The sequence below is a fragment of the Callospermophilus lateralis genome, chromosome 1 (assembly GCF_048772815.1).
Source record: "Callospermophilus lateralis isolate mCalLat2 chromosome 1, mCalLat2.hap1, whole genome shotgun sequence".
In the NCBI taxonomy this organism is placed as follows: Eukaryota; Metazoa; Chordata; class Mammalia; order Rodentia; family Sciuridae; genus Callospermophilus; species Callospermophilus lateralis.
The window spans coordinates 31,016,558-31,043,746 of NC_135305.1; positions in this window are offsets into that span (position 1 = coordinate 31,016,558).

Sequence of the window (27,189 nt, forward strand, 5' to 3'; positions counted from 1 at the left end):
GCAACAGCTTTGCTATGCATTAGGTCCAAGAGTACCACATTTATAAGGCTCTGTTATAATATTGCTCTCTCTATAATAATGTTTTATGACTTAGACATTGACAATATACTGAAAATTTCTTCAGTATATAGGATATTTTCTTAGCATAGTCATACTATTTACAATTAGTATAAATTATTGATCTTATGCAAACCCATAAAACTTAAGGACATAAAAACTTCAGTGATATAATACACTTCTATTTCTGGTTTTCTTTTGGGAAGTGTCTGTCTTCCACTCCATTATTTGGGGGAAGTAATCACGTAGCCCCAGTTCACTCATGAAAGAGTGATGTTCATTAAAGTTCTTCTCAGGGATTGATATGGTTATTGGTATAGACATGGTTGCTTCTTTTCTATGGGAACAAAAGTTGTAAAGATAGCATAAACCTTTTGCTTTCTATAATAATGCTTGCCAGAGGTTGAAGCTAAGTGTTTAAGTAGTAGAGTAGAAATTTTTTAAGAGCTGGGAACTTCATGCCACTATACAAATCTCTGAAAAAATACCTGATTAATTCAGGTACAATTTTCAGAGTTGAAGACAAATTTCTCTTTGTGCTTTCTGTGTTATTACTTAGATGTATCATACTGCAAAATATATCTTGATCTAGAACTTTATCTTTCCTTCACAATGATAGGTAATATTTTTACATCACAACAAAGAAGAATAGTTAATAACATGATATATACATTTTTATCAAAATGTCTTCTATGTTGTAGGACCCTAAAATACAAATGTTGATGAATAATTTTAAAATGTGCTCATGAAGCGGTTCTTAATGATTTAGCTCAGAACTGGAAACCTACCCCAAAATTCCAAATAGTATTGACAACAGGGATGTGACTAGAGTTTCCTGGTCTCCAAACTATAACATGACATCCCCATAGAAAGAATGTAGAGAATCAGATTTGGATTTGAAATCATGATTATTCAGTCATGGAGATAATATTAAAACAAATTCAGATCCCAGTATATCACACTAATTTCTAAATTTGATGTCATGAATAAATATATGAAAGTTTTTCAGTCAACACTTTGTTAAAATCTCTGTATTAGTCCATTTTATGATGTTGTAATAGAGTACCTGTGACTGGATAATTTATAATGAACAGAAGTTTTACACCTCACAGTATTGGAGGATAGAATGTTCAGTGTGGGACAGGTATCTGATGAAGGTTTTGGCTACATTATTACATGGTAGAAGGACAAAAGAATGAAAGGGGGAGAGAAGGAGAATAGGGGGCCAAACTCATTATTTTATAAGGAACCCACTCCCACTGCATTAATCCACTTATGACGGTAGAGCCCTGATGACTTAGCCACCTCTTAAAGAGCCTACCTATAGCATTTGGAGTTTCCAAAACATGTATTTTTGTGGGAGACAAGTTCAAATCATAGAAGGCTCTGAAGAAATATCTTCAACTATCACCTGATCTCAAAGAACTTATAGTTTTAGAGATGTTTATATACAGGAATCAAGTGAACTAAACAAAATGACAAATTTTCTACAAGATGTAATTTCAATTGCATTTAAGATTTGTTTTCCAAAGGAAATTCTCATAATCCTGGCCAACTTTTTCCTCAATTGCTTTATTTCTACAGAACTAAGACTTTAGATATTAAATGACTTAGGAGATGGTACATGCTGACTCCCTTGCTCATTAAAATACAAGTGACTGATGAGACATTCTAACATTTCAGGGGCAAGGCATAAGTCAAACAAAAAGAGGCTTTCAACAATTAGCTTAATCATAGTATTATCCAAGGAAGTCCTAATAAAAAACAATAATACAAAGCCAAATGCCAGTAAGTTTGTGAAACAGGACTCTAAGAGTCTTTGTATTAAAAAAAAAAAGAGAGAGAGAGATCAAAACACCTAATATGCAATGGTAATTAAGAAAAATTTGGTGAAAAAATGGACAAAAAGTACAACTGTAGCATTATCAACTAAAAGGAAAGAAAAAACAACATGTGACATTATTATAACCACTTTCCCAAAATGGATAAAAAGTACCAGTCATGTTTCTCTGAGAAGTAACTAGACATCACACAACATATCCTAAAGGCCTGAAGCTCACTGAAAGAAGATCATGGATTTTGTTGACAATGGAAATCTCACCAGCAATATGGTATCAGAGGTTTCTTTGATTGGTTAGGAGCTTCTGGCCTGGTAGTGTAAAGCCTATAGTTCTCCAATGCCTTCAGCCATCACTGTTTTTTTTTTTTTTTTTCTTTTTTGGTACTGGGGATCAAACTCAGGGGCACTCAACCACTGAGCCACACCCCCAGTCCTATTTTGTATTTTATGTAGAGACAGGTCTCACTGAGTTGCTTAGCACCTTGCTTTTGCTGAGGCTGGCTTTGAACTCGCGATCTTCCTGTCTCAGCCTCCTGAGCCACTGGGAATACAGGTGTGAGCGCCAGGCTCTGCCATCACCTCTTACTCCAGATGTGACAACTCATTACAGTGTGGAGAAATGAAGCTTCCAGGCCAACCAAGCCAAACTGGGAAAGTTTTAAGGGATTCAGCTGACCCAGTTTTGAATTTCTATAGAGAGCAAATGTATGACAGGAAACTATTGTTATGGCTAGTCTCACTTGGTGTATAGTGAAAAATCAAGGCATAGGGCACTGGTAACTTGCCCAGGACCACATAGTGAAGCTAAAAATAGAAAGAGAAATATAATGATAAATTCCTGATATGTTCCTTCACAAAATGCTCCTTAAACAGGATATATCAGAAAACATAGTTGCGTTTTTGGCTCGGAAGAATTTCTTATCAACTCCCTTTTCTTCTTCTTGCTGATATATATATATCTCATATATCTCATGTTGATTTTTAATGTCATATTCTAGTTATTTTAAGAAAAATAAGAAAATTTCCAAATATATATATGTACACTTTTGTTTTACCTTTTTTATGGTTTGGATCTAAAATATCCCCTAAGGCTCATGTATTGAAGGCTTGATCCCAACAAAACAGCATTTAGAGGTGGTGATTTAGGAATGTGATTTCATAATTAGGACTCTTACCTCATGAATGGATCAATCCATTGAGGGATTCATATTTGATGACATTTTTGGAAAGGGGTGGACATTGAGATGTTTGGAGCCTAGTTGGAGGAAATAGAATTACTAGAGGTGTGCTGGGGAAGGGTATATCTTGTGCCTGCCCCCTTCCCCTCTCTCTGCTTTCCAGATACCATGAGATAAGCACCTTTGCTATACCTTGCTCTTCTGCCTTTAAGTCCTGCCTTGCCTCAGCCCCAAAGCAATGGAGTCAGCCAATTGTGGACCGAAGCTTCTGAAACCCTGAGCCAAAATAAATCCTCTTTTAAGTTGTTTTTCTCAGGTATTTTGTGATTGGATATCAGTGATATAAATTGGATGAACAGTTTCTTAACTAGCCTTTAGTAGATGTTAAAACATTACCATATCTTACAAATATACTGTAATGACTTTAGATATAGGTATAACCCTATGGAAATACAATGCTAAATAACTGTGTTAAAGCTGAGAATAGGCATAGTGAGGGGTCTATAAAGAAAAATTTTTTATTTGTCACTGGGTATTAAATAATTCAAAAGTTAAAGAACTAGAAAGCAGAGGAATAAGATGAGCATCAGACAAGTCGTTAGAAAATCTTTTTATATATAAATACACACATTGATTTAGATAGAATTCAAATCTTTTCTCAGATTAAGAATTGTGTAGTCACTGTGTACAATTTATCATAAAGTATCAGATTTCTATGACTTTTTAATTGATTGATTTTTCTGTGGTAACAACACTTAACATGAGATATATTCTTACTTGTATAACCACACAGTGAGTTATCACTTCACCCTTATTACAATGTGTATTATCAAAAACAAGAGACAACAAGTGTTGCTAAGAATGTGGGGAAACTGGAAATGTGTATACTGAGTGAAAATTCAAGTATAACACCAAATGGTGCAGTCCAAGAGTCCATTGACAGATGAATGCATAAGAAAATGTGGTATATGCATATGCATACAATGGAGTATTATTACTCCTTTAAGAAAAGAAAGTCCTGCCATTTGCAATGATGTGTATAAACTTCTAGGGTATTATGCTAAGCAAAATAACCCTGTAATTCCTTTTGTTTGTGAAATGAGCTCTCACTATGCTGCCTAGGCTGGCCTTGAACTCAATCCTTCTGCCTCAGCTTCCCAAGTAGCTGGGATTCTTAAGTGTGTGCCACTGTTCTCTGCCTGTTATGCTCTTTTATCAGCTATACTGACTCTATCATTCTAATGTTTTTAATTGTTTTTTAAAATGGCTACTGCATTTGAAAATGTATCTCTGAAGTACCCTAGAGAATTATTGGATAAATTTAAATTTCTTCTTTTTTAGAGATTGCAAAGACCAGACCCTTATACCAAAAGTAGCCCTGCTGACAACTGAAATAAATTCATTCACAGGGTAATGCAGAACAGCTTCCTAAATGAGTCAAGGAACAGCTTAGGAATTCTCTGCTATGTCTCCTCATTTCACTTCAAATATTCTATCTTGCATTCACAATGAAAATGCTATTAAACTATCCCAACATGATTAAGGCTAAAGTGTTGGAGTTGCTTTCTACAATAATAAGTAAAAATATACTAAGCACATGCATTCTACTATTTACTCACATTCATGCTCACAGGCATATATCTGAAACTGGCTGGTTTGCTTGGGTGTGTTACCTAATATTTCTTAAACATTATGCCAAGTATTGTGTTAAAAGCTTTTTTTCACAACTTATTTCATTGAAAATTCTAAATATAAATCTCATGAGCTTTTATAGACAAAAATAATTTAGGATTACCCAGAGTATTGGATTCATGTAAATGTGTCAAGATTTGAATATTTGCCTTAGTATCTGGTCTGAGTTCCCCTAAAGACAGCTTGAGCTATTCCTATGAAGTAGGGTCTCTTAGTTATAGATTGAATTATTGGTCTAAATTTTTTACTGTTTGGTGAAAGAGTGATTCTTTCACACCCATGCCATAACCTCACGGTGGTTACAGCATATTTTCTCACTACTTAGTTTTAACTTTGGAGATGTGATTTGATTTGGCTATGATGATGTTAGCAGATGTGAAAGAAATTAAGATCTGAATTATATTCATGGATAAGACGTACTATTTTGCTATAGTGAATTCCCATTAGAATAAGAGCCTTAGCCAGTTCAGCCTAGAGAGAAGACATAACCTCTAAGAGCCACATTCAGCAGGCATGTATCCTAAAACAGCCGAACTGTTTATTGTATTAAGCCATTGAGTTGGGGGTGATTTGTTAGGGAGCACTTTTGTGACAATGGTGGACTGATAAGACTACTGCTGCTGCCTGCTCTCACCCCACCATTACAGATGAAGAGTTGATCACAGAGTTCTTGTTCCAAGTCCATTTATAACCTTAGATACAACACAATCATCTTTGCTCCATGTCCTGATTTTAAGCATCCTGGCCTGAGGTTTCCCTGTTGCTTCTGAGTCATGAGTTGCCTGGAAATGGATGGATCTCCATACTTTTGCAATATTCCATGGGGGTAAAACTTGATGAGTGGGAAATGGGAGTGGAGGGTTAACTTTTCTCCCTTTCTCTTATGAGCAAATTATTTAGAGAGACAGGAAATGTTAGTATAGGATATGACTTATCTGAAGAGATATTAGAAAACCAGGCTGTTAGCATAACTATGGACAACTCAGGAATGCATTTCACCTTTGCTTTTGCAAAAAAATTTGAGCTGAGACAGAAAGCCTAAGTCTATTTGTCCAGTTCAGGAAAAAGCGAAATTTTTAATACTCAAACTCAATATTTCTGATTCTAAAGCCCAGTACCATTCACTATATTATATTGTGTTATTTTAAATTATTTTTAGAAGTTAAAAATAAAATTGAAAATAATTTCTGGTAATTTGGTTATTAATCATTGTCTAATAAGCAAGTTCTTGATGTAAGGATCTTGAAAATAATTCTAAGTGGTCTTTTTTCCTTTTAAAATACATTAAAGTCTTAAATATCAGAATAAGAGTTTCAAAGTTAAACAGAAAATTCAGAGACTTTTCACTAGAGTTTCTTTATTTCTATAAAAATAAAATAAACTATAGTTTAAACAAATTTATTACTTCTTCTTTTGTTGTTAGGTTTTGTGTTGTTTGACTTTTTGAATTCATTTATCACTACAATGGGCTCAAAGGAATTCTCTTAGATATGTTTTGTAAATGATAAAATTCAGCTATTTTCAGATAAGGACACCATGTTCAAATGTTCTTTTAACATGAAATATGAGAGGTGGAAGTTGGTGAAGGAAAGGAGTGGTAGACAGGTGTTAGATGAAAGTACCTTTCTTCCTCCTGTAGTACACACATTCGTTTGTTTGTTTGTTTTGTATTTTGAGTTTTTTTAAACATTGATTAGAAAAGGTTTGTAACTGTTGTTTTAATCAAGTGTGCATTTATTATACTTCCACAATACTCACATTTTGAATAATATTTGAACTCTGGGAAGCATAGGATTCTAGCATTCTTTTTATTTATTTAATTTATTTTTTAGTTTATATATGACAGTGGAATGCATTACAATTCTTATTACACATATACAGTAAAATTTTTCATATCTCTGGTTGTATACAAAATATATTCACACCAATTCATGTCTTCATACATGTACTTTGGATAATAATGTTCATCATATTCCACCCTCATTTATAACCCCATGCCCCTTCTCTTCCCTTCCAATCCCTCTGCCGTATCTAGAGTTCTTCTATTCCTCCCATGCTCCCTCTCTCTATCCCACTAGAATCAGCCTCCTTATATCAAAGAAAACATTCGGCATTTGGGTTTTTTTGGATCGGCTAACTTCACTTAGCATTATCTTTTCTAACTTCATCCATTTTCCTGAAAATGTCATAATTTTATTCTCTTTTATTGACACATTCTTTATAAAAATCTTTAGTTGCAAAACGGTGGAGGTACAACCATTATTGTGACTCTGAAATATTTTACTGTGTCTCAAGGATATAAGTTAGAAGAGAAGTATCGATTACAGTAAGTCATAATGGATGGCTTCATAGTGATTTAGGCTAATCTTATTTTGTGATTCTTGAATCTGACCACAACCCTGAATTATTGGTAAGTTTTTTCTTTAAATGCAGATTCCTTGGCTCTACTGCAGACTGTTCACAATACTAGAAACAGGATCACACTCAGAATCCACCGAGGGGTTGGGGAATGAGGGTATGGGCTAATTAAAATATTTTTCGGCCTTTATTGGGATTCAAAAGACCAAAAGACCAATTCCCAATGATAGTTTAAGAGTTATATATTTATTTTCTTTGGGGTTTCCATTAAGTTTTGAACACATTTTGACTTGGATTGTTTTTATTTTGTTTGTGTAGTATTAATCTCTTAGCTCTTCTGAAGTAAACAATAAAAAGGGTTTAGGCCTATGATTTTAAAAATAAATCACCATAATCCCAGGGAGATAAGGCTTGTTAGTATCAGGGGATGCTTCATACTTCTTAGAATGAAATTAAGTCAATCTAATATGCATATTAAATGCCATTAAATGTACTAAGCATTTTATATTTAAATAATTTAAATTTCAATCTAAATTACTTGCAGCTGCTTGAAAAGAAGAATTGGCAAGTCTAAGTAATTTACCAAACACATCATCATAACATCTAATAAAGGGAGCTAGGTCTAAGGTTGGTTTTACTACTTGTTAAAAACTCCTAATCACCAGGTTCTGCCACTTCAAAATGAAAAGCCTGCCAAAGGAAGGGCAGTATCAAATGAAAATATTGGGAATTCTTTCGATTTCATATATGATAAAATCATGGTGGATTTTTGTTGTTGTTCTATAAATTATAAGAAAAATCTTCCCTTTTTTATATCTTTATTTTTTTTATTCATTTTTATGTGGTGCTAAGAATTGAACCCAGTGCCTCACATGTGCAGGTCAAGCGCTCTGCTGCTGAGCCACAACCCCAACCCCCACCCCCCAAATCTTCTTTCTTATACCCTAAAAGTTGTTGTAACTTTATCATTTAAAAAAGTAACTTATAATCAGTTTATAAACACATTGAAATATTTGCCTTCCTATTTACATAGATCATTAAAAATACTTCTGTTTCAGAAGTGTACTGCCATAATGCTATAGAGGGATATGTCATTCTAAACCTTTCATTTGAACATTCTCTATCTTCCACCATGGATTATTTGGGGTGTGATACATGTGACATTTCATTCTGCAGTGGTTGTTTTGTGTGAACATCTAAGGTATGTGGTTATTTTATATTACCCTTGGGAAAACAAATGAAAACCAATCTGATGCCATTTCAGAATTGGATTGTAAATAAACTAAACTCTTTTATCCATTTTCTGAGATACTAGATTGCATTTGGAAGATAATTTAAAGTTTTCTTCATATTCCCACAGAATGTCGGCAAAAAAAGAATGGTTATTTATATGCTTCATTAAATTGAGGTAATATTCTAAGGTGGTTAAGAAATTTTCCAAATCAGACACTAATGTCCCTTTCCTGTTCCCTGTGCCTGTGTAGTAGAATTTATGAAAAGTTTAACTTAATATGATGTTTTAATTTCAGTAAATTCATTTCCCTAAAGGAAAGTCACTATTGATATTTTGAAGTTACATTGATTTCCCAATGATACACATATAATTACATTTTTATGAAATGTGCCTTGCCATATGTTTTACACTCACAATGACTTAATATTATCTAATTTTCTGATTCATACCCTCAAATGATATTTAGTTCTTCTATGAATCATATACTTTGCAAGCTTTTACTTAACTGTACTATTTACATAGAAAAGTACAAAAACTATGTAAGTAACTTCACATACAGTATATACATTCATAACATGCATATATGTAACTTATGCATATAATATGCATGATATATATCATATATATGATATGTGATTTCTCACCAACTGTACACAGTGCTGTGTATAACCAGCATCCATGTCAGGAAACAAAATATTATGTATACTTCCCAAACTCCTTTGAGCCATTTCCAATCTCTAAGATAAACTTTATCCTCATATATAACATTTTGGACTACCTTTTTTGTTTTTGAAGTTGATATGAGTGCAGTTTTACAGTAAGCACTTTATTTGTGGCTTAAAAAGTCCAAGATATGCTTGTGAGTTTCATTCATGCTGTTATTTGCACCAATAACTTGTTCATTTATATTGCTTAATATTCCAGTCAAAAAATATATTGGAATTTATTAACTTTATAGTAGATGGCCATTTGAGCTGTTTCTAGTTTTTAGCTATACATTAGTAATACTGCTATGAAAATTATTGTACATGTACTTAGTATGCATATGCACTCATTTCTATTGTGTTAGCATCTGGATTGGGTCCTAGGTTTTGCATAATTGAGCTTTAAAAAATACTGCCAACCTGATTTCCTAAGTAGTTTCCATCAGTTCCATGCCTAATGACAATTATGTTTCAGTTGTTTCTAACCCTTGCCAACACTTGATATTGTATGCCATTTTCAGGTTAACAATTTTGGTGAATTCCTATAGATGAAAAATTGTGCTTTTAGTTTGCATTTCCTTGATAATTAATGATGTTGAGCACTTTGTCATATGTGTGATAGTTATATAAATTTTTTTTGTGAGGCACCTAGTCTTTTGTAACATTTTAACAGATATGTCTATGAAAATATGTCTTTTAAGATTTCTTTGTATATTCAGAACATAAATTATTTGTCTAATATATGTCTTCAAATTTTTTTTCTCCAATCTGTGACTTACCTTTATACTCTCTTAATGGAATCTTTTTATTTACAGCAGTTCTTACTTTAATACAGTTCTTAATTTCAATGTAGTATAGTATCTACCATTTTTTCCTGTATGGTTAATGCTTTTGTGGACTGTTGAAAAAGTCATTGCTTCCTCAGGATTATGAACCCAGGGGCATTTTACTTCTAAGCTACATCCCCAATCTTTTTAATCTTTTATTTTGAGACAGTGTCTCACCAAGTTGCTTAGATCCTCCCTAAATTCCTGAGGCTGTTCTTGAACTTGTGATCCTCCTGCCTCAGCTTTCCAAGACACTGGAATTACAGGCCTATGCCACTTTGACAGGAGGCTTAACATTTGTTTTCATATGTTATTTATCAAAAGTTTTATATCTTTACTATATATATATATATATATATATATATATATATATATATACACACACACATACATACATACATACATACATATATGTATGTATATATATACATATATATATATATAAATTAATTTCATGATATAAGGAATAGGTGACATAAATACATAGAAAGCTATTCAGTTAACTCAGTATCATCTTTGAAAACATTATTCTCCTTCCATTAAACAAAGGGGTCCATTTATCATATATCAGATGATTATAAATACTTTTCTATATTGGTATATTTATTTATCTGCATACCAGTACAAGACTACATTAAATAATACATTATAATCGTATATCTCATTTGATTTTTAAAATAATATTTCTTTGGTTATTCTTTGTCTTATGAATTTCCATATAGATTTTAGAATAGGCCATTGCTTTAAACAAAACACAAGGCATAATTTTTGGCATAATTACACTGAATTTACATGATAATTTAAGCAGATGACATTATTAGAGTATTGCATCTTTCAATCTGCAAAATCTTTATACCCCTTTATTTAAAGACTTTTTAAAATTTTGTACTTTTTGATATAGATATTGTATACTTTTTCCCCCATAAGATATCTTGCTAGGTTTTTAATGTTTCTTTTTTAAAATTATAAGTGATACTTCTTTACAAAATTATCTTATTGAAATTTTTTATATTATACTTGTTAAATAATAATAATAATAATTATTATTATATTATTATTATATATAATAATATATAAATCATTATATATATTTATATATAATATATATAATTTATATTATATATAAATAATAATAATTCTATATTATTTATATTATATTATTATATAATAATTTATATTATTATATAAATATATATTACATAATATAAAATATTATATATGTAATATATAATATATTTATATAATAATTATTATATAAATAATTATTAATAATAATAATAATTATTATTATTATTATTTTAGTACCAGGCATTGACAGGGCACTTACCACTGAGCCATATTCTTAGTCCTTTTTATTTTTATTTTGAGACAGAGTATCCTTAAATTGCTTAGGGCCTCATAAATTGCTAAAGTTGGCATTGAACTTGCAATCCTCCTGTCTCAGCCTCCTGAGCTGCTGGGGTTACAGGCTTGTGCCCTTTTCTGGCTAATTTTAATAATTATTGATTCCTTTGGATTTTCTACATATATATTCATGTCATCTGAAAATATGGCAGTTTATTTTTTCTTTTCCAATTTTACCCTTTTTATTTGTTTTTCTTGCTTCATTGCACTGTATCGAATCCTTCCTCCAATTTTGAACAGAAGGCTATAGAGGACATCTTTGCATCTTTTCTATCACAGGAGAAAGTCATCATGATTCATTGTGATGTTTTGCTATATGTTCTTTTGTAGATATTCTTTCTTTTTTTGTGATTGAGGGCACTTTTTTTTTATTCCCATTTTAAAAAAATTTTCTTGGGAATGTTTATTGTACTTTCCACATACCCACTACCACCTCCCTGGACTCCAAAACCTGGCAAATCTTTGTCTTCTTGCCATTGTAACAAAGAAAAAAAAAAAAAAAACCTGCTCTTTTTTTACGTCTTGCTAAATTGTTTTTTTTTAAACTTCATTGCTTCCAACGATTTCTAATATAATGTAAAACAACATTTAAAATTTACAGAAGGACTATTGACCTGCTCTGATCCAATTCATATTGCCCAGAAGTGGGCTCCATCTTAATATTTTAAAACTGTTGCATCATTTTATCATGTTATAATTTAGCATTATCTACTGTAAGGTCCAAATGAGAAGATTTTTATTTCTTTACCAATCAGAATAAGTTTTGCTCTTTTACCAGGGAACTTTAGGACAAATACTTTTTGAGATGTTGTTTATTCTTTTGTAACTTCTTTTTGCTTTCCCTTTTTGAAGCTTCCCTGTACTTCCTTTAAAAATGTTTCTTCTTAGTTGTAAGTTACATTTTCTTGAATTACCAGTGGTGATAAAAAAATACTGAGTATCAACTTTTTAATTCAGTTTTATGCAAAAGGTGAAAGTCATATATTTATTATATTTTCATTAGTATACCTGGAACATTATAGAATTTTCACGCCAAAAGTGTTTTCTGCTTTAATTTTATGTTTATTTTTTCTTTCCTACTGACCCTCAATTTGTAGAAAGTATCTATACATAATTAACCTATTATCCCAATTTTTTTTCTTTCTTTTTCTTTTTTTGTTGTTGTATCAGGGACTGAACCCAATAGCACTTAACTACTAAGGCTTTTTAATTTTTTATTTTGAGACAGAGTCTCACTAAATTGCTTAGCGGCTCACTCAGTTGCTGAGATGGGCTTTGAACTTGTGATCCTCCTGCCTAAGCCTCTGGAGTCTCTGGGATTACAGGCTTGTGCCACCATGCCCAGCTGGTATCTTGTTTTCTTATGTTCTCCTGGATTGTACTTTTTATAAGTCATAAATCACTTTTTTGATGGTGTGATGAGCTTTCTTGTATCTCTCAGCACAAAATCCCACCCCAAGTACTTAATATATAAAGTAGACTTAAGTCAAATTTCTCCTTTTGTTATAGAAATGAACATCTGAAACAGGTCCATGTCAGATGGGCTGTTATCACACTCCTGGGTAAAAGAAGCTTATAGGAGCATCTGTTGCAAAGGTCTTCTGACTTATTAAATCAACGTTACCAAATTAGAATGATAATTTGTCCATTAAATACCAATTATAAAATAAGTGAAAATTTCATGCTTAGTAAAATGCATGTGGAATTAAAATAATTCTTACTGATATCTAAAACTTTATTTTTCAGAATTTGATCAATTTCTATAAATGTTACCCAAAATGCTAAATACTGGAATTCCATTTTTTATTACAAGATCTTTTTAAAATAAGATTTATTGTTTTTAAAAATAAAGAATATGCTTGATTAAAAGTTACTGATTTGAGGGCCTGGCATGGGGATGCATGCCTGTTATCCCAGTCACGTGGAAGACTGAGGTCGGAGGATCACAAGTTCCAGGCCAACCTCCACAGTTTAGTGAGACCTAAGCAACTTAGTGAGACGTGGTCTCAAAACAAAAATTAAGAAGGATTGGGGATGTGCCGCAGCAGGTGACTAAATCAGGGTCACTCCAGGTAAATTGGGGCTGACTAAATAAAGGCACAGACACAGAAAATACCTTTTTCTTCGGGTTCAGTGATGGCTCCTCAGCCACAGCTCCCATAAGGGGGAAAAAGCAGACAAGAATGAGAGTGAGGGATAAATTCTGAAGCCCATTTATTGAGAGGAAGACACTTGAGAAAGTTCTATCCCAAATGAAGCAAGGGGTCAGATTTCAGGGGTTTTTTTGAGTCTAGCTTCGTGATGTCTTGCAATATTTATGCCCCAAACAATGGAGCATCTATGTACATCAAACAAACCCTTCTCAATTTCAAGAGTCGAATAGACCACAACCACAATACTCAGTGACTTTAACACATCTCTCTCACTACTGGATAGATCTTCCAAACAAAAACTAAATAAGGAAACTATAGAACTAAATAATAGAATCAATAATTTAGACTTTAACAGATATATATAGAATATTTCATCCATCAATGAGCAAATATATTTTCTTCTCAGCAGCACATGGCTTCTTTTCTAAAATAGACCATAGCTTATGCCACAAAGCAACTCTTAGTAAATACAAACAAAACAAAACAACCAGAGATAATAGAATACCCTGTATTCTATCAGACCACAATGGAATGAAATTAGAAATCAATGATAAAATAAAAAATAGAAGCTACTGTAACAAATGGAGGTTAAATAATACACAATTGAATGATGAATGGGTAGTAAAAGAAATCAAAGATGAAATTAAAAATTCTTAGAGGTAAATGAGAACACTGATACAGCATATCAAAATCTCTGGGACATTATGAAGGCAGTACTAAGAGAAAAGTTTATTGCATTGAGTGCATTTATTAAAAGAATAAAAAGTCAACAAATAAATGATGTAACACTACATCCCAAAGCCCTAGGAAAAGAAGAATAAATCAACAACAAAAGCAGTAGAAGACAGGACATAAATAAAATCAGCTGAAGTCAATGAAATTGAAACAAAAGAAACAATTTTTTTAAAAACTAACAAACAAAAACTTGATTCTTTGAAAAAATAAATAAAATAGATAACCCCCGGGGCCATGGTAATGAAGAGAAAAAGAGAAAACTCAAATTACTAAGATACAAAATGAAGAAGGAAATATCACAATGAACACATCTGAAATACAAAAGATAATTAGAAACGATTTTTAAAATTTATACTCTAATAAAATAGAAAATATCGAAGATATTGACAGACTTCTAGAGACATATGACCTACCCAGACTGGATGAGGAAGTCATATATGATTTAAACAGATAAATTTCAAGTAATGAAATGGAAAACGCCATCAAAAACCTACCAACTAAGAAAAGCCCAGGACCAGATGGATTCTCAGCCGAGTTCTACAAGACTTTCAATAACACCAATACTCCTCAAAATATTCCATGAAATAAAAAAGGATTTTCAATCCTTCCAAACTCATTCTATGAGACTAATATCACCCTGATACCAAAACCAAACAAAGACAAATCAAGGAAAGAAAACTTCAGACCAATATCCCTGATGAACATAGATGCAAAAATTCTCAATAAAATTCTTGCAAATCACATAAAAAACATATTAAAAATACAGTGCACCATGATCAAGTGGGGTTCCTCCCGGGGATGCTAGGTTGTTCAACATATGGAAATCAATAAACATAATGCATCACATCATCACATCATAAATAGACTTAAAGACAAGAATGACATGATTATTGCAATAGATGCAGAAAAAGTACTTGGCAAAATACAGCATCCATTCATGTTCAAAACACTAGAAAAACTAGGGATCATAGGAATATACCTCAACATTGTAAAAACTATATATGCTAAACCCAAGGCCAGCATTATTCTAAATGGAGAAGAATTGAAAGCATTTCCACTAAAAACTGGAACAAGACAAGTATATCCTCTTTCACCACTTCTATTCCTCATCATCCTTGAAACTCTAGCCAGAGCAATTAGGCAAAAAATAAAAATAAAAATAAAAATAAATTAAAGAAATACAAATAGGAAAAGAAGACTCAAAACTATCGCCATTGCTGTTGTTTGTTTTAATAACATTTATATTTAATGTATCTCTAATTTTCTCATTTATTGTTAATTATCTCACCATAGTGATTTGTAAGCTACAAAAGGACATGATTTTCTCTTCTCTGATATAGGTGATTAACAAATATTTGTGAAGCACTACATCCCGATTCCAATTACAGTATCAGTTATTCTGTGATTTATGATTGTCTACTCCATGGGACTTTAAACTTAGTCATTATTATTTTGCTTAGTATCAGAACTTCAGCATATAGTGCAATATATGCTGATAGCAATTTAATATTTTTGAATAAATAAATTAGAATTACAGTATAATTTTTAAGGAAGATTTTTATTATACTTATCCTCTTAGATATAGGAAAATGATCCATTATTTAGAAAAATGAATTAGGAAAAATATTTTGCAAATGTCTAATTTGAAGTCAACTCAGTAACTTTTCTGATACTGGGAATGAAACCCAGGGGTACTTTACCACTGAGCTAAGTCCCTAATCTTTTTTATTTTGAGTCAGGGTCTTACCAAATCGCTGAAGCTGGCCCTGAATTTTATTTTTTGTACTGGGGATTGAACCCTGGAGTGCTTTAAAATTAAGCTGCATCCCTATCGGGGGCCACCCTGGACAGGAGCTAAGCACACCTCTTTAAATCTGGAGTAAAGGCATTGCACCCTCTGCAATAAATGTGGACTTGCCCCTGCTCAGCAAGAGAGGTGAAGCTCTGGGAGTGGGCTTTTCCCAATAAGATGGGCATGGCCTTCCAAGATGTCAATCTGCTGACCACAAGACATCAAAAAGCTAGACTCAACCTGACAACATAATCCTTGAAATTCTACAGAGCAATTAGACAAAAGAAAGAAATTAAAGGGATACAAATAGGTTAAAAAAAAGAGCTCAAACTATAACTATTTGATGATGACATGGTTCTATATCTAGAAGATCCAAAAAATTCCACCAGAAAACTTCTAGAACTAATAAATGTATTCATCAAAGTAGCAGGATATAAAATCAACACCCCCAAATCAAATGCATTCCTATACATCAGTGATGAATCCACTGAAAGAGAAATTAGAAAAATTACTCCATTCACAATAGCCTCAAAAAAAAATTAAATACCTGGGAATCAATCTAACAAAAGAGGTGAAAGACCTCTACAATGAAAACTATGAAACATTAAAGAAAGAAATTGAAGAAAACCTCAGAAGATGGAAAGATCTCCCAGGCTCCTGGATAGGCAGAATTAACACTGTCAAAATGGCCATACTGCCAAAAGTGTTATACAGATTTAATGCAATTCCTATTAAAATCCCAATGATATTCTTCATAGAAATTGAAAAAGCAATATTAAATTTATTTGGAAAAAAAGAGACCAAGAATAAATAGAGCAATCCTTAGCAAGAAAAGTGAAGCAGGAAGCATCACAACACAAGACTTTAAACTATACTACAGAGCCATAGTAACAAAACAACATGGTATTGGCACCAAAATAGACTTGTAGACCAATGGTACAGAATAGAAGACACAGAGACAAACTCACATAAATATGTTTATCTCATACTAGACAAGGGTGCCAAAAGCATTCAGTAGAGAAAAGATAGCCTATTCAACAAATGATGCTAGCAAAACTGGAAATCCATATGTAGCAAAATGAAATTAAACCTCTATCTCTCACCCTGCACAAAGTCAACTCAAAGTGGATAAAACACTTAGGCACTAGAACAGAGACCCTGCGCCTAATAGAAGAAAAAATATGCCCAAATCTTCACCATATCTGCCTAGAATCCGACTTCCTTAACAAGACTCCTAAAGCCCAAGAAGTAAAATCAAGAATCAATAAATGGGATGGATTCAAATTAAAAAGCTTCTTCTCAGCAAAGGAAACAATTAATAATGTGAGGAGAGAGCCTACAGATTGGGATAAAATCTTTATCACATGCACCTCCAATAAAGCATTAATCTCTAGGATATATAAAGAACTCAAAAAACTCAACACCAAAAAAAAAAACAAAAACAGTCAATAAATGGGCTAAGGAACTGAACATACATACACTTCACAGTAGAAGAAATACAATTGGTCAACAAATATATGAAAAAGTGTTCAACATCTCTATCAATTAGAGAAATCAAATCAAAACTACTCTAAGAATCCATCTTACGCCCGTCAGAATGGCAATCATTAAGAATACAGGCAACAATAAATGTTGGTGAGGATGTGGTGGAAAAAGTACACTCACACATTGCTGGTGGGACTGCAAATTGGTGTAATCACTATGGAAAACAGTATGGGGATTACTCAGAAAGCTTGGAATGGAACCACCATTTGATCCAGCTATCCCACTCCTTGGTTTATACCCAAAGGACTTAAAATTAGCATACTATAGTGATGCAGCCACACCAATGTTTATAGCAACTTAATTCACAATAGCTAGACTATGGAACCAACCTCGATGTCCCTTGATAGATGAATTTATAAAGAAAATGTGGTATATATACCTAATGGAATATTACTTAGTTTTAAAGAAAAGTGAAATTATGGCATCTGCCAGTAAATGGTTGGAGTTGGAGAATATCATGCTAAGCAAAATAAGCCAATCCTACAAAATCAAAGGCAAATGTTTTCTCAATATGCAGATGTTAATTCACAATAAGGTGGGGGGGCACTAAGAAGAATAGAATTACCTTAGAGTAGGTAGAAGGAAGTGATGGGAGGGGAGGGGAGGAATTGTGGGGATAGAAAAGATGGTAGAATGAAAAGACATTATTACTGTATGTATATATGTGACTACATGACCAATATGATTCTGCAACATGTTCACTCAGAAAAATGAGAAATTATATCCCATCTATGTGTGATATATCAAAGTGCATAAATTCATTCTACTGTCATGTATAACTAATTAAAACAAATAAAACACAACATAAAAAGGGGAAATATGGAAATAGTAGACTACCAGGCAGGTTGCAAATTTCAGTAGAACAAACAAGAAAGATCTTGAGGTTGTTTTTTGAGTAAAGATAATTTGACATGTGTTATGATCATGTGCATTTTGTTTTTCAAAATAATGTGGCATCATCTAAAGAATAAATTATTATTTTTTACTGGAGAACAGACTGCTGATGTACTTATTTAAAGGTGAAGATTTGGGTCTTCATCTTTTGCCCTGTTATTATAACCTACTCTCCAAAATCTTTTGTTTAGACGTATTGACTAAGTTTTTCCTTATTAACTTGCAAAACTCTGAGTGTGTGAGAAAATATAGGAAAGGAAAACTATCATTTGTTGCTTTGATAAAAATCAATGAACATTTTTTTTCTTATTCCTGCTCAATCATAACAATATCAATCATGTATAGTCCTTCTTCCAAAAGTTTTGCTGTTCATCATTAAATATTTACTGAAGCCCTCTTAGGTGATGTGTTATAACTTATGAGAATCATACTCAAAGTGTGGTTTGACTGCTACATTCAATAAAATTATAATAATTGCTTATAATACTTAGACAAGGTACAAAGTTGGCAATCATACAGGGTAGTATTTTTAAAAATAGAATTTTGGAATATACCCATATATATCAGATTATTATTGGACTGCTTGCCCAAGATGTCAATTTTGAGTCCCAGTACAGACAAAATTAACCAGAATATCTGAGTTAGACTTGGTGTTAGGTAGGAGTTCGGGCTCACCAAAATGGCAGAGGCAAGGTACAGAAAATGCCTCTGGAGGACAACACAGAGAGATGAGTTATCATATCTCTGTTCGTGTTAAGTCCCATTACTGTGACAAATCCTACCATTGAGGACCTATCGCCCATGATAACTCCCACTGGAGGTTCTGTATTCTAAATACCAATGGGGGTAAAGTGAGCAGTGTTCTAATTAGGTAGAGGAACCAACGGGAGAAAATTGTACAGTATTCTATCTAATCCGGTACCATAAGGTATCCAACAGGAGCAAACGAGGTAAGTCTTTCAGTCAGGACCATATAGGGAAGAGGACGCCTCACAGCTTAGTGTATAAACCAAGACTTTCCAGACACTGGGGCCTTGCACCTCCCTCACTGGTCTACTCTGCTCTACCTTACTGAGTCCTATTTTTACTTTCACCTTCAATAAATCTGCAATTTTCCTGTTACTTCTGCTTGTCTTGCTCAGTTCTTTGGGACAACAAGGACCTGGGCTCCAACTGGATACCCTTCCAATAACACTGGGAATCTGTGCTTTGTGCAATTTCTAGTTTATTGTGCTGTATAAGTAAAATGACAACCATTAGTTTGGCAGTAAAAAGCTCAGAACTAGACTTAGCTTCAAATGCTAGCATGTCACTTATTCTTATTAACGAAATGTGTAATCTTCAGAAATTCACTTGCCCTCTCTCTGGTTCATTTTCTTATACATAACATAGGGATAATGCCTATAGATGGGAGAATGTATATAATGTATGCATGCCGACCAGAATGGACCATATCAAATAGTATCTGCCTTATCAATATTGCCTTTTGTTAGTCTTCTTTTAAAAAAGTTAGTCAGGAATTGTATTAGAATCTTAGAAGTGTCTCACAGAGGATGTTCACCACTGGTTAGGATAGGGAGAAGACATATACCAAACAACTATAAGAGCTATTAAAATTAGAAAGAGAAGTCAACAAGGTGAGGGCAACAGAAAACTGATGAAGGCATTTGGACTAGAGGAGTAAGATTTTATAAAATAGGGAACAGGGCCAGAAGATTTCAGCAAGTAGTATTCCCTAAGGGATATCTGCCAATTCTGAGTGAGGCATCTGAAATTTTCATCTATCAACTCCCGTGTGTCATTGTTCAACAGTTGTACCTGTGGAGGCTGATTACCTGGCAACTCTAACCTGCGACTCCCAATGGGCAAAGTGACCTTTTATAGCTATGAAGAAAGACCTCAGGCAAAAATATGCATATATGAGCAATTGAAAACACTGGCAGTCAGCTGGAGTCCACCGAAATGATGAAGCCAGAGTTAGATGATTCAGACAGCACCGTATGGGGGACAGCCCACACCTTTAACATTCAGATTCATACATCTGACTTTGTTAAGGTGATTCTGTTCTTTTATTACTTCTCTAAAGCAGTAGCCAGTGACTCTAAAACTATCAAACTGAGGAACAGTTATAACAAGCTGCATTTGTTTTTGAACCCATAATTGGTACTCTTCTTCTTCCTCTTTAACTACTCCTAGATTCTCCTCAACCTCAGCCAGTACTTTTGTTGATCTAAGAACTGAGGTCTTAAAGTTATAATGCCCTTTTCACATGGTTTGCTATAAAAAGCCATTTGTGGCTATCATTGGACAGCTGTCATTACGCAGCAGCTATGAGCACCACATGTTCATGTGGCAAGTCACAAGTTAGCGCATCCCCTGATGAAAGAACCCTTCCTCATCCTACCCTGTCCCATATCCCCCAAAAAGGATGTCTAGTAAAACAGAACCTAAATTTATAGATATATAAACCAAAGATTCCCCAAGAAGTTCATTTGGAATGATGTTGAAGACAATCATTCTTACCTTTCTCCTTTGAGTTTCAGCCTCAGTATTATCCACATGGTCACACCATAATGTTTCCTGGAGCTGGAAAAGCACTATGTAGTGCCTTAGCCACCTGTCTCAGAACTAGTGCCACCCTCCTGTCAGCTCAGCAGCTGATAGGTGAGGTTGTATGTAGGAGGACCAGAGGATCCCTTGGTAGGAAGTGATGTTAATGTAGTGTGTCACATGATGATTAATTAGACATTCTCTGAGTCCTTGTCTTAGAGTTTCAAGGCTTTGTGGGTAGAAAAAGGAAACCTATATCTAGAATATGAATAAATCCCAGTATGACAAATTGCTGCTCCCTCTATGACAAAATGGATAAGATATATTCAACTTACCATTAGGGAGCTGGGTGGGTACTGACAAAGTGATAGTAACATATGGAGGATTCATTGTCAATTTTTTGTTTCCATGAGGTTGGACCTTAAGCAGCAATAGTGGATGGTTAGTCTGGGTGAGAGGGAACATATACAGTTGGATGAGTGCATAGATTCCATCCTGGCCATCTTGGCTATTCTATCCATGTGCCCATAATGCAAACACTAAGATGAGGAGGAAGAAGGTTGGCTACTCTCCACCAGATGTGTCAGCTTATCCATCTGATTTCTCCATACCTCTGCTGCCATAGGAGATCTTATAAGAACACTGGTATGAGATACAAGGAAATGATACTTTGCTGTGAGCAGTGGTGAATACCCAACTACTAGGAGGCAGAAGCAGGAGATCACAATTCTGAGACTAGCCTGGGCAATTTAACAAGACCCCATCCCAAAATGAAATTTTAAAAAGACCTGGGGATGTAATTCAGTGGTAGAGTGTTTGACTAGCACGTGCAAGGTTCAATCTCTAGTACCAAAACACACAAACAAATCATAACTTTTCTCACAGTTTTTTCTAGAAATTCCTTGAGAAGAACTGAGAAGGGAAGAGATATGTAAACTATAGAGCATGAGACATTATCAAGAGAAGAAAGGGTAGAGGATGTAGAAAAACTGAAGTCGAAAGTTCTTGACAATCAGAGAAAGACAGAAAACCTTTGTATTCAAAGAATTCTGTGCCAACAAGTGGTTCCCTGACAACTTAGCACATAGCTGGTCCTGGGTATGAGAAAATCATAGTATATTTATCTTATATTTATCATCCAGATACCATGAAGTCATTTAAGCAGCATGAATGGTACAGTGGTTTCTTCTGCATCAAATCAATACCCAAATAACTTTGTCCTTTGTTGTAAATGAATGTTCTTTCAATATATTCCACATATATTTATTTCCATGGTACTGAGAAAAATTGAAAGTTTTGGCACCAGAAAAAAACAGATTTAGATTTCATCTCTGTAATTTTTCAAGGGTATTTAAATGATCTAAGACACCTAATAGAAAACCAGGCACAAGAGCAGGGACTTGCTAAGTGTTAATGGTTGTTATTATCAGTCTTATTTATATGGCCCTAAAGAAATTTAACAAACAATTAATTCCAGAATTGCTACTGTATACTTCACGCAAAAACATCCCTCAACCTTTGAAAGAGAAATTTTATTATTTTTTTTAAAGAAATAGATTAAATGTCACTATTTACATGTTTTGTGCTGACATTTCCAGTGGAGGCATATTTGGCCCGAAGGTTCCAAGAAAACAAGACCTTTACATTATTTATTTTATACTTTTTTGCTCTTTTGGTCAAATCAGGTATGTATCAGTTGCTGCTGCTTCCTCAAGGGTAGTTTATTTATCAGGCCAGCTAGACAGAGCTCAATACTGACTTTTAAAATTAAGAAAAGAAGTTAATGTTTTTTTCCAGAGTAATAACCACATCAATATTTCATTCATTCACTTAGGTCATGTAAAGCTTCAGTTAAAAATTCCCAATACACCATGGCCTAGACATTTGGTGACCCTGAGCATTCAGGGCAGTTGACTTATTAACCAAAAGACAGTGTTGAACCTCTTGTGGTTCTCACCAGGAAGATACATTTTGACCTGTCAAATTCACCTTCCATATATTCTTAGGCTCTGAGAAATTATTTTTTTTAAAAAAGGCAATTTTCTCAAGATATATTATAACAGCCCTACCACTATGTCAAGCCAGAGTTCTCTTTAGCTCAAATATATATATATATATATATATATATATATATATATATATATATATATATATATAGGCAAATTGCAAACAAAAACAACAATAACCAGAGTTCTCTTTAGCTCAAATATATATATATATATATATATATATATATATATATATATATATATATATATATAGGCAAATTGCAAACAAAAACAACAATAATTGTTCTTTATATAATGCTTCTAAGACTATGGAATATATTAGTTGAATTTTTTATTTAGGATTTAGCTGCCAAGACTAGAATGCTCTTAGCATGTTTGAGCAGAGATAAATTTATTACAGGGTATTTAAAGGCTTACAAAATCACTGGAGTTGCTGAAGAAATAGTGTTAGTTTAAATCAATACTTCAAGCCAACTCTTCTACCATGGACTGTGGAGAAGCAAACTAGAAGGATTTATTTTACTGTTGTCATTCAGGTTCAACCTTAAGAACCTCTGTTATATAGCAGACATCAACTTTTTGGCTGGTACCAGAATGTCATGCAGAAAACCCCACTTTTCTATCTCTTCTATTTATAAGATAAACCACATTTTCTTTCTCCCTGGTAAACTCATCATTGGGGACCTACTGAGAAAAGTTTAAAACAATTGAGCAATAGAAACAGGGACTGCAAGGACCCTTTTCATGCAAATGTTTATTCCTTCTGACATGCTAGGGGCCCATTTCACATACAACATATTCACTGAACAATAATATGCTTCTGAGTATGATTTAGTGGACGAAGTGCTCATCTTCATTTGTGATGAGCAGTTTGTGTCATGTAATCCTGAGTTCAACATTCAGTATTTGCTGAGGTGCAATAATAAGGTAGGAGTTGATTTCCCTGAGACTGTGGTCAGCAGAAGAAGATTTGGGTTTAGCACATCCCTAGAGGAAATTCTGTATTGTGGTGGTTCTTTGGAATTCTCAGAAGTTGCCATGTAAGATTTCTATGTGTCATTCTCCTCACCACTATATTTTTTTTTGTTTAGTTTTAAGGCTCAAGTTGTAGGACACCTTATGTCATACAAGGATATAGTATAGAGTCTGCTATTGTTTTGGGCCCGGTCTTATGGGTTTCCCCATAAGTAAGTAAGATAGTAAACTCAAGTATGATATATGTTGCTTCCCAATTCCAAGGAATCCTGATTAATATTGTGATTAATTATTTATAGTTTAATGTGCTGTAAATGTTATCTGACTACAGATGGGACACCTCTCATGCCTCAGAACAAAGGATTCCTAGATACTTTCTTGACATGACAAGTTTTCATGGTATTTATTGTATATTCTATCTTATGCTTGTATTTTAAGACATTTGTGGTTCTTCCAATTTCTTGCCTAGTCTAACAAATGATGTCAATACAATAGATGGCAAAATGTTCTGCAAAATATAAAAATGAACAATAAATCCCTATCTCCAGAAGTTCTAGATAACATCTGTTTTCCCAGTACCTGGTTACAGTGGAATATAGGCCTATAGACCTATTCCTCTGCATTAGGGGTCAGCAAACCTTTTCTCCAATAGACTAGATAGTGACTATGTTAGACTGCCTGCCATTCAGTTTCTATTACAGAATGTTACCTTGAGGAAGACTCATTTTGTGGAGTCCAGGAAGTTCCATTTCTAATCACTGACTTATTTAAACAGCCAGATATGGTGGTTCACACCTGTAATCCCAGCGGCTCAGGAGGCTGAAGCAGGAGGATTGCCAGTCCAAAGCCAGCCTCAAAAACTTAGCAAGGCACCAAACAACTTAGCAAGACCTGGTCTCATATTTTAAAATATGTGAAAAGGACTGGGGATGTGGCTCAGTGGTTAAGCATCCTTGAGTTCAATCCCCATAAAAACACTACAATTGACTTACTTATATTTATGAATTGAGTCAGTCTATAATGTTGGGTTCCTTTCCACTAAATGTAGAATTTTTCAGTTTATATATGTTACACAACAACTGTCTATTTATTTCATTTCTAGGAACTGTAACTAATTAGAGTTACCAAAAATCCAAGTGGGGCTAAAACACTCTGATTATCACTCAGAATTGGATTTATCATGGAAACTGTATTCACCTGTCTCTTGCAGTTAAAGATTGTCACCAGATCTCTTCCACTTGAAGTACTAAATTGATAGAGAATAGATAGAGAATGGCAATCCCAATGTTTTTCATGAAGATGAATGCTTTCCTCACCGCTCTGCTCTCTTACTGTCTTAGGGAAGGGTGTGCTTTTCAGGAATTCCCAAGGTTACCATTAATAGTTCAATCCTCAGACTGCATGTTGTAGATATATCTCAACTTTCCCATTTTCCAGGGCCTATAGACCTATTCCTCTGCATTAGGGGTCAGCAAACCTTTTCTCCAATAGACTAGATAGTGACTATGTTAGACTGCCTGCCATTCAGTTTCTATTACAGATACTGACTTCTGTCACCTTAGTCTAGCCAAAGACAGTGTTATAAAAGCAGCCATAAACAATGAATTGGCATGACTCTCCTTTTTAATGAAACTATTCACAAACAGGTAGTGGTTGAATTTGGCCGGTTGGTCATAGTTTCCTTCTAGATCAAAGAAGTTCTGGCATGTAAACCTCACCTATTGGAAATTATTGGAAAGCTTAATTCTCCATTAATATTACTAGTAAACTATTAAATCACTCCAATTGTCAACATTAAAAATAAAAGCTATAACACTCTTTGTGTATACACTATAATCTGCTTAAGCATGTCTTCCATTTCTTCCCTGGGCTATAAATGAGAGCTGGGCATTATTTTGAGCCTAGACAAAATGAAAATGCTGAGGGTGGGTCCAGTAGATTTGAGATTCCTTTGTGAGGCAACTTTCCATGGGAAGTCACTGAAGAGTTCTAATACAATTGATTACTACATTTTCCAATAATTTTTTTCTTTATTATTTGTTTTACTCCATCAGTTTTGCCTTCAGTGATAACCTGAGTGCATCATTGTGGTCCCATTTCCCCCCAGTAATGTTACAATTCATTCACTCACAGTGTCTAAGTGATTCATCCAGTAATTCTGTTTTCAGAGATAATTCCTAATATCCATGCTTTATCCATTATAGAAAACAGATGGAATAATAAGAGCAAAAGAAACAAAGACTTATTTATAAATGAGACTGTCACAAAGATGTGGGCAAGATTAAGCGAACCAACAAACCAAACTGGTCTTGAAGGGGTGAGAAGAAAGAGCTAGAATCAGAATCTAGTGAGGACAGTCATGAAAAAAAGCTGCATTCTGGGAGCAGTGGCATGAAATAAAGGTCATAGGATACTGGAAATCCATGGGTAAGCATAGGAGGAGTTAGAAGAAATAAATCTCCCAACATCTCTCCCCTTTTATTCTCCATTCCCTTTGGGGGAAAATGCTTTGGAAGCCAATTGCATGGAGATGCAGTTCTTAAAGGAGAGTATCCCATGATAAGTAGTTAAGAAGGGTAAAAAATGTATCAGGTTATACAGAAGATGTCTAGGATAGATTTCCATGATTATTTAGCCACAACCAAAGATGTCAGAGGGACTATTAATCCAGATTTTTTCTATGCCTTTCTGCCTATGCAATAGATATGGTAGTGCTAGGGATTGAACCCAGGGCATTCAAGACAAGCACTCTTACCAACTGAGCTTAATTCCCAGCCCCACCAGTAGATGTTTTTAAAAGAAGTTTTCAACACTGGTTGCTAATGCTTAGCTTATTCCCACATAATAATATATTCATACTTTAAAACCACAGTGATCATTGAGTTCTCTGTGAATTCTCAGTAGCATAGTACACCATTTGTGGAACAAAAGCAACGTGCCAGTTGAGTTCCCCATGATAAGAAAATCGATTAATAGTAGAAACACAACAACAAACTACTAATATTTCAAGGAATATTTAAAAGACAGATGCCTTACTTATATTTGTTTCTATTAAAAATTATTCTGAGGATTTCCTTTGTAGTAAATTGTTCTGAATCTTTCCACCTCTCCTTAGGATCATATAGAAAAATAAAGGGAACAGTAACAGATAGTAGACTACCCATTGAATATGGGTGTTTCATTGTTTAGAATTATTCCACAGAACCAGCTTGCCAACGTGGACTGTCTGAACAGCCAGCCCT